The following is a 10,000-nucleotide window of genomic DNA, read 5'->3' on the forward strand; positions in this document are numbered from 1 at the left end:
TAGGTGCATGTACTTCTCACTGAGTGAGAAGTAATCAGATGGTGTTCAACTGTGGTGACACTTCCTCTTCTCTCCTCTTCACATGATATGAAAGAAACTACCAGGATGTGAAAGTTTACAGCACTCAGACTGTAGACTCATTAAGAATCTATAAATATAACTGAGTCATCTCTACTGCAGAGTCAACTATGAGGCCAGGGCTGCGTTTCCCAATAACGATGGATCGTAGCAACGATCGAGCAAAAAAAAAAAACATTGATATTTCTTACGTGCGTTTCCCCAACATGCTCGTAAGGAGTAGGCTAATCTATGCACTTTCAAGAGTTACAAATTTTCAAGAGACACTTTAGCTACGATGTCTTTGGGAACGGCCGGTAAAACTAAGATTCGTCCTACGATGGATTCTACGATCAACTTAGGCTTACGATGCTTTCGGGAAACGCAACCCAGCTCAAGACAGCACAGCTGTGACATGTTGATACGAGAGAGACCACCAACACTAAAGACTAGCCATGTATGTCAACATCTATCTAAACCAACAAACAATGACATGACCTAACTGGATAAGCAGGTTTGGAGACTGAAGCTTTCATAGTCAACGAGGACTAATCAGCAGGGTTGAACCAAGGACACGCATGTCTGTTCATTTTCTCTTCCCATCTTATCATTCCCTCCCCTCCCCTCCCCTCCCCTCCCCTCCCCTCCCCTCCCCTCCCCTCCCCTCCCCTCCCCTCCCCTCCCCTCCCCTCTCCTCTCCTCTCCTCTCCTCTCCTCTCCTCTCCTCTCCCTGCCCTGCCCTGCCCTGCCCTGCCCTGCCCTGCCCTGCCCTGCCTTTCCCCTCTCCTCTCCTCTCCTCTCCCTGCCCTCCCCTGCCCTCCCCTCCCCTCCCCTCCCCTCCCCTCCCCTCCCCTGCCCTGTCCTGCCCTGCCCTGCCCTGCCCTGCCCTGCCTTTCCCCTCTCCTCTCCTCTCCTCTCCCTTCCTTGCTTCCTCCCTTTTCCCCTCCTGTCCTCTACCAGACACACAGCTCTATGCGCCCAGCCTCCATCTGACTTTTCTAGGACAGATAAATTTAGAAACACAGAGAGCTGGCGGGAGGGGAGAGAGGGAGGCAAAAAGAGATAGCGTAGAGAGCAAGAGAGGGAGTTTGTGCTGTCCTGTATACATCTATCCAGATTGGGCTGTGACTGCATGTTCTGTGTGCTGTACTGTTTATTGATCCAGTGTCCTGGGGAGGGCAGATGGGACTTCCTTAGACTACTAACATCAGTGAGGCAGAAGAATGTCAAGGACAGTGTTTGTCAGGTCTGTGCAGTGTGATCTCTGGTCTCCACTGGTCTCATCCCTCTCTCAGGAGAGACCGGACTGTTCAGCATCCCAATGAAGATGACCGTTCCTCTCCGTCACCCCTCGATAACAAAGACAGACACACACACACACACACACACACACAGTCTTGCTCTTCCAAAACGGGGTCACATCTGTCACAAACCAACGGGGGAACTCCTCCCTGTCACAACGTGTTGGCAGACAGACCACGCAGTAAAGTCTGTGCACCCTCAATATGTCCCCAGAAACACAACACACGCTTTCATGTTTGGGGGTGTTTGGAGAAAGCAGAGCTGACTGTCTTGGCAGCAGACAAAGCCTCGTCTCCCAAACATGGTCCTCCCTTCTCCCAGCTAGACTAGGAGTCTGGTCCTGGGGAGCACAACTGGAACAGTCATTCCCCTGTAAATATTTGATGTGGCTGAGTGCAGTGGAAGGTAAAGGAGAGGAGAGGCTTGAGCTCATGCATAGCTAAGTAACCTGGAGGTCCTCTTGGATGGGCTCTCTGTGTGTGTGTGTGTGTGACAGGGAGAGAGAGAGAGAGAGACAGAGAGAGAGAGAGAGAGAGAGACAGAGAGAGAGAGACAGACAGAGAGAGAGAGAGAGAGAGAGCGAGTGTGTTGGGCCTCATCCTCCTCTGAAATGTCTCTACTGCCAGGGGGGAAACAGGAGGCTCCTATCTGATGAAGGTCATGGTGGAGCAGAGCTCTGGTTACAAATGCACGCGCGCACACACTGAACCACACACGCACACACACACACACAGCCTGTCTCTCTCTGACTGGCTCTTCACAACCACACAGTGACTCACACACACAGACACAGGCTGCGAGAACCAGACATACACGCCCACAAACGCACGCATACAAACAACCCAAACAGTGCTGTCTTAACCACGGGCTACACCCCATCTGCCCCAGTGTGGATTCACTGGGTAGGGTTGTATTGTATTACAATGTTTTCATCATTCAAGACCAGTTCAGGTGTGTCTCTGTGTGTGTGTGTGTGTTACGAGGCAGGGTACTGTAGATAAACAGTTCCCAGGCTTAGATCCCACAACCTAGGCCCATCCTAGTGTTGCGGATCCATTTGCTGAGGAGCTTTATAACAGGACACTTGTTTCCCATTCAAAAGAGCTGGCTGCAGTGTGAAGCAGCCCAGGTGGACCAGACAGCTCAGTAGGACTGGAGGCCAAGCCACGCTAGGACACACTGTCACACCGCAATGTCAAGGACACGGGCGCTTAATGGCTGTGTGTGTGTGTGTACACTTGCAGGCTAGGCCATGCTTTGAGACTCCTCTCTACTCCTCATGAGAGACACAAAGCAGCCACTGTGCCCACAAGAAGGAGAGATAGAGGCAGGGAGACAGACAGAGGAAGAGCGAGTAACTGTCACAGAGGCACACCCAAACAGAGGGGGCGGGCGGGGGGGGGGGGGGGTAGACCAACGAGGCTGTGCTTCTTAGCTCCACATTCCTCTGCTATGAGAACAAGCACGTCTCCTGACAAGAGTTCCCGGGCAGACCAGAGCAGGACTGAGACCACAGGAGATGAGGCCTCCTCTCATACTGGCTCATATCCTTTCATAGAGAGAAGGGGCAAATTCATCAGCTCTGCAATCACGAGTGAAAGCGTTGATTGATACTGCACACACACACACACACACACATACACACACACACACACACACAGTCTCCAGGCACACACCTACCCACATGACATCAAAACAAACAGGCCCCAGCCATCACATTTCTTTAACCAATTCAATCAAAGGTCAAACCACAAGCAAGGTCAACGAGAAGAATAGCTTCAAAGACTGAACCCACTGCGGTATGAGGCTGTGTGTGTGTTGGTGTGTGTGTGCAAGTGTATTTCCAAATAGCAGCCCTCTCTCTTTTTTCCTTCCTGGTATAATTAGAAACAGACTCTGCACAGTGCTGCATTGAAGCTCTGCTGGCTAAGTGGGTCATAGTGCAGGCTGCCTCCCCTCCATCTGAGAAACACACACACACACACACACACACAGACACCTACCCCCCCCCCCCCACACACACACACACACCTACCCCCCCCCCCCCCACACACACACACACACACACACACACACACACACACACCTACCCCCCCCCCCCCCCACACACACACACACACACGGTCAATCGTTCTCTCACACACACGGGACACAGTAGACCATACAGAACACACCCACGGTGGATCAGATTCGCCAGGTTGCCATGGAGGTGTCCGGGCTTTCTACCAGAGGGTTCTAGTGTCCGTCAGCAACGCACACACACACCTGTGCATACACACACACACCTGCGCATACACACACAACACTGTATGTGACAGTACGCCACATACGTCAACAGGTCATATAGAACCTTCAAAAACAACACTTGTCTGCACAACAACGCAATCCGTCAGCACCCACGACCACATCCCTTCAGAGACACCACCGCCCTAACCTCAAGACAAGCAGGTGAGCCAGCAGCAGACACAACTGGAGCTGTACTCCTGGACACCAGCCGTGTCATTCCAGAGTGTCTGTCCAGAATAAAGGCTGCGCAGAGTCTAATATGACTAAGCACTGGTCCACAGCGAGCCTAGCCTAGGCCTATAGCACACTAAACATAGAGAAGACTCCACATTTGAAAAGAGGCTGTAGAGAGCAGACTCCAACATAGGCTTCTTCATGCAGAAGCCGTAGGAGGTGACAGTGGCTCCAGTAGGCTAGATGTTGTTCTGGAAAGTGCCATTCACATAGTGTGGAGAAGAGGGGAGCCTGGCACTCCCTGTTCTGCAGTGGAGTCTTTTTGGGGACGGGAGGCACGAAGCGCTAGGTAGACCAGACACAACACAGCCTTTGAGTGTGTGGGTGTGTATGGGTGTGTGTGGGTGTATGTGGGTGTCTGTGGGAGTGTGTGTGTCTGTGGTACAGGCAGAACAGGAAGCACAGACATATAAAAGCGAGGCTATCTTTAGAAAACTGCTTTGGCTACGGTTCAGCTGAGTTACATAGTGTTCCATAACATCAGCAGGTTAGAAACCCCCCCAGAACAGGACTGAGGTAAAAGCTACATACACGTAGAAGACCAAATGACCACAGAGATCTCCCTAGGTTAATAGCGGTTTGTTAGTACCCTGAACCACAAAAGTTAAACTCCCCCCCCCAAAATTACTGTTTTACAACAGCAAATTACCTAAAAATAGATGAATGAGTTTTAAGAGAGAAAGCCAAAGTTACCTCGCTGGCGTTTCAGAGTCTCCGGAATGAGAGGAGCGGAAAAACAGGAACTGTTCACCCACCTACTGTCCAGACTAGCGTGGGGAACAGATGAGAGAGAAAGCGAGAAAAGAAAAAGAGAGAGAGAGAGAGGTGTTTCTCCTCCTCCTCCGTCGCGTCTTGTTCTGGGTCGAGTGCGAGCAAAGCTCAGAGAGCAGACTGTCCCTGGCAGACCACGAGCTACACGGCAGACATTTTAACTGCCTGACAAAAACAGGGGCTGACGCAGAGAGAGAGAAAGAGAGAGAAGCTGGAGACACCGCACTGGCTCGCTCGCTCACTCAATCTATCTCCCTCCCTCTCTTTCCTCTCTCGCTCTCTCTCTCGCCCCCTTCCTCTTTCCCGCTCTCTCCCTCTCTCTCTGCCTGCCTGCCTCCCTCTCTCTCTCTCTCTCTCTCTCTCTCTCTCTCTCTCTCTCTCTCTCTCTCTCTCTCTCTCTCTCTCTCTCTCTCTCTCTCTCTCTCTCTCTCCCTCTCTCACTCACCTCACTCACTCACTCCACTCTCCCTCCCTTTATGTCCTTGCTTCTCGCTCTCACACAGACACACACTCCCCCCCCCCTCCCTCCCTCCCTCTCTTCCACTCTCCTTCTCTCCACTCTCCCTCTGTTCGTCTGTGTGCCCGACTCTCTCCCAGGGCAGATTATTATTCAGTCTTTGTCATCATCAGAAGCTTCCAGCAGTAGCAAAGCCACGAAGAGATAGACAGAAAGACACAGAAACCAGAACAGACCAGACCAGACCAGTACAGACCAGTAACGACCAGTAACAGTAAGGAACAGCAACAGTCCAGAAGTCACCCTCTGTTCTGAATGACTTTATATAAAGATCTGGATCAGTGAAAGAGCCTTGTCTCTAGGGATTTGTTATACAACATGGTTCCTCTCTCGATATATCTCTACGACACGTGTGTTGCTCTACAAAGGACGAGTCACAAGCCGTGTTGGTCAGTCAGCTAGCTCGCTGCAGAGAGTTAGAAAGAGAGGAGGATGGGAGGAAGGCGAGAGCTAGATGAGGGCATCAGAACCAGGGGAGAGTGGTGGGTGTCTAACTAATCCCTCCATCACAGGTGGCTGTGTAGGAGAGGAGCAGAGGGAGGAAGTGGGGAAGGTAGAGAGGAGAGGAGTCACGTCTAGAATGACTCACTCTGTGTGAGTGTGTGTTTGTGTGTGTGTGTGCGTGTGTGCGTGTGTGTTGTCTGGCCTGGTTAGTCATCTGGAGGGCGGGTCAGAACTCCAACGACACAGAAACCACAGAGACACAGCAGGTTAATACTAAAGGCTACCAGTATACCACAGCTCTGTTATTCCACACAGTTGGTATTATAGAAGCAAGCTAGATAGCACAGACAAAACAGAGACACTCGGAAAACACACACACACACACAGGTCTGTTCCACAGCACTGTCTTAGTTGTTGGCAGCAGTGGAGTCGTGCCCACAGAGCTCCAGCTGTCATGCCAGGCTGATCAGACCACAGTCATACTGCCTGGGCAACTAAACACATCTAGATACACACACACACTAACCCACAATACTACCCCACACACACCCCAACCTTCTACGGGCTGTGTCTGATTCAATGGTGTGACCTGTCTGTGTAGTAACAGTTAGACCAGCTAGTCAAGGCCAATTAGGATAAGGATAGTTTCTACACAGGTCTTCATCCAGGATGGGTGATCTCCTACTGCATCACCACCCAGTCCACCCCTCGTCCTACACCGTATCTAGTGTGGGGTGTTCCATGAAGAGAACAGCCCATACAGGCAGATATATGGAAGTTAGGGAGTGGGAGGGGAGGAGAGAAGGTCATATCTGAACTGTGAGCCTGGCTGGCAGGCAACACTGTTCATCTGCCCCTCCGATCAATATCACTGTGGTGTGATTCCACTCTCACTTACAGTGCGTTTGAATAGTGCCAAGGAGCTAATCAAACGTACAGCATGAGAGAGACAGCCCGGCGTTTCCTTCACGCCAGCACACGAGTATTGTGACGTGCTGTGCGACTCCAGCGAATAGCGTTTGTCCTTTATGGGCTTTGAACGGCGAGAGACAGATTGTTTATCTAGGCCATCGTAGCGTAACATCACATCAGATCACCTCATGTGTGTGTGTGTGTGTGTGTGTGTGTGTGTGTGTGTGTGTGTGTGTGTGTGTGTGTGAGAACAGCCTATGAGACACAGAGACAATGTTATGTAAGACAGGGCAGCGTCCCAGTCACATGTGATCAAGACTAAAGGCCATCATCCCAGAGTGTGGAGCTGCAGCAGCAGCAGCAGCAGCAGCAGCAGACCACGGGGCCCTGAGAGCCCACAGGCAGGACGGCAACACGTCAAGGAGCCTCGGAGATTTCCCCGGCACAAAGGAGAAGAAGACAAGTTGATTTCTGTTGTTCTTTGTCTTTCTTGATCTCAGCTCTATCTTAGAACTCATAATCAATAATTTAGGAGAGAAGAGAGGAGAGGAGGGGAGGGGATGGAGTCTAATCTGGCTGGCAGCTGGTACTACAACACACACAACCTGTCCAACACACACACACACAAATGACCCGGGAGTAATTGGCTCAGGTTCTCCCCAGCGGGAGTGTTTATCATTAACCTTACCCAGCCTGGGGCCACCATGTCCTTCTTCAGCCCCCCTGGCCTGCTCCACTATGAGCTGGATGGATGTCTGCCACACTGGGCCTGACTGCCTAGTTGTAACACTGGCTGGTGGGGGTGTCTGACTAGCTGGGTGCCTGCCTGCCTGACTGACTGGTGAAGAACACAAAACGGATCTTTCAGCTTGACATTTTCAGCCAGTGGCATTGTGAATGGGCTGGCTCAAGTTCAGAGCCACTCATTCATGTAAATAGGAGCGGCGTTAAGTCTATATGTTTAGTGTGCTGGTGCATTACAGTAAGTCCCTTACTGCGTGGCTGAGGAGTCGACCCCAGATCACGCCACTGATCCACAGCTAGTCCTCTGACCTCCACAATCCCTTTCTATCCTACAGCACCTGTCTGGCTACCAGCCTTCCCCTGCCCTCCCGCCTCTCCCCGCCTCTCCCTGCCTCTCTCTGCCTCTCTCCTCTGCAGTAATACCCCGGTCTCCATCTGCCTCTCCTGACCAGGATTAAAGCCTGGCTATTGTCACACATACTGAGACCTGCAGAGCGCCCTACACACACACACACACATTAAGCCACATTCTGTCAACGGCTGTGAGTCCGACCTGATAATAACAAGAAAACAGACACACTAACAAGGTATATAGGCCTGTTATACCTATGAGGAGTATCTAGGCGGACAGCAAGCCAAAGAGATAGCTAGGGAGCTAGCTTGTATGTGGCAGTGTGTTACGCAATCAGCGTGATTAAGCAGCATAGCAGGATTTATTGGTCGCTATGAACTTCTGTCTGTCTGTCTGATATATGGCTATATCTAAGTGAGCAGAGTAGAATGACAGAGCAAGCATGCAGGCAGGCAGGCCAGTGGAAACAGAGATAACCGCCCTATTTCCACGTCAACAAACAGAGCCTCTACTCAGGCCACATAACAAGAAGACTGTGGTGTCTCGCCTCGTGATGCCAATTTAGTGTGTGTATGTGTGTGTGTGTCTGTGTGTGTGTGTGTGTGGTACACACAGTGTGGTATGGTGTGCTCTTTCATGTTTACCAAATTAGCCCTGTTGCTAGGAGACGTAGTATGACTCCAGAGGTGGCTCCTGAAGAGTGAAAACAAAGAGCACTCTTTTCCCCTGCTTTTTCTATCCCTTCCTTCCTTCCTCTCTCTCTCCCTACCCTCTCTCTTTCACAAAACCATAAGGATTCCATTAGTAGTAAGGGGACCACGCTGAATGTAAAAGAGCCCAGTTGGGCTCCATTCAAACACTCACTACTGAATATCTCCTTCAATACAACATACACACACAGTGTATATGATCCATGCTTGTGTGACACAATCATATACTGATCCCATAGCCGCAAAGAGGAGTGGGATTTATAAATACACACACACACACACCCTGATCTTGCGGGTAGCAATATCTGGAAGACTCTCCTGGTATCTGCCCACGCAGGTGTGTGGAGGAAAAACAGACCTGGTCTAAATCAAGTCATTGATGTGAACACATTCATGTGTAGGTGTGCCAGCTGGCAGAACCTTCTAGATACAGTACACCACCATACAGGTTGGACTGCTTACATACCAGCCTTGTTAAGTACATTCTCTGGCCTCTAGAAGACCAACTGGTCTTCAGGAACAGCAGAACTGAGACAACGTAGGTATGTGGGAGAACTACACTGCACTGTCAATGAGAACCTCTCCCACCCACAGATACCACAGAGGTGTAAACACACATTATCGCCAGCACACACTCCAGGGAACGTTTAGGGACAGACACCTTTTGCAGAGAGTTCACGATAGATAATTGCAGCATCATCAACAAACATGGAGAGAAAATTAACCCTGAGGGGATTGACTTTCAAATATTCAGCCAATTAACTTCTCATTTTAAGCATTGCCATAAGAAGGGGGGGGGGACCCCTATTGGACTAATCCAGTTAGTATTTCCTGACAGGATCTCGGCATTGAGAGACATGGAGGGAGTGAGAAGAAGGAACGGAGAGAGACAAGTCGGGGCAAAAATAGAGGCAGCTGGCATCAAAGTAAAAGTGTGATGACATTTCTCAGCGTCAGAACGGTTCACACACCCCTGCTGACACTGATGTGGTGTGTGTGTGTATGTGTGTGTGAGTGAGAGAGAGAGAGAAAGAGAGAGAGACAGAGAGAAAGAGAGAGAGCAAGTTAGCAGGCTTCTCAAGCTCTCCCAGATGAAGACTAAGAACTAAAGCATCAAAGAGGACTCTGCTGGATCTTTCTCCAGCATTCACATTTCTAAAATAACTTCCTGAGGAAAAATGTTCCCACTGCTTTCTCTCTCTCCCTCCTTCCCACCCCCTCTCTTTTCACTTCCCCATCTCTCTCTCTCTCTCTCCCTCTCTCTCTCTAAAAACACATCATATCAGTTACCTGTACATTAATATTCCAATTCCAGAAGGTTTACAGTTGTTGTTGGCATTCAAAGGCTCATAAAATGATCCTCCTCCTTCTCCCCTCCTCCTCTCCCTCCCTCCCTCCTCCGTTTAATTGGTGCATCTAACCTGAGAAGTGGTGGCCTGTAATTGGCTCAGTGAGAGAACAAGACTCCTGACATATGTGGTGTTTGCAATGTCACAGCACGATTGCATCCAATGAAAGCATTTCTGTGAGTGTTTGTGTGTGTGTGTGTGTGTGTGCTCTCTCCGGTTGTGTGGGCTGAATCCCCTACTGTGTATGAGGTGACGGTGCTTCACGGTGCTCCAGTGTTCAGGTGCTGGACACTGAGTCCCCTGGACGTGCTCCAGTGTTCAG

At 50.5% G+C, this 10,000-nt stretch overlaps 1 protein-coding gene across 4 annotated transcripts in view; it reads right to left on the minus strand.

The window, feature by feature from the left end:
* Window positions 1-10,000, minus strand: part of jmjd1cb (jumonji domain containing 1Cb) — a 76,764-nt gene that overhangs the window by 31,523 nt on the left and 35,241 nt on the right. The window lies entirely within an intron of this gene.

This window comes from Hypomesus transpacificus, chromosome 13, assembly GCF_021917145.1.
Source record: "Hypomesus transpacificus isolate Combined female chromosome 13, fHypTra1, whole genome shotgun sequence".
Lineage (NCBI taxonomy): Eukaryota > Metazoa > Chordata > Actinopteri > Osmeriformes > Osmeridae > Hypomesus > Hypomesus transpacificus.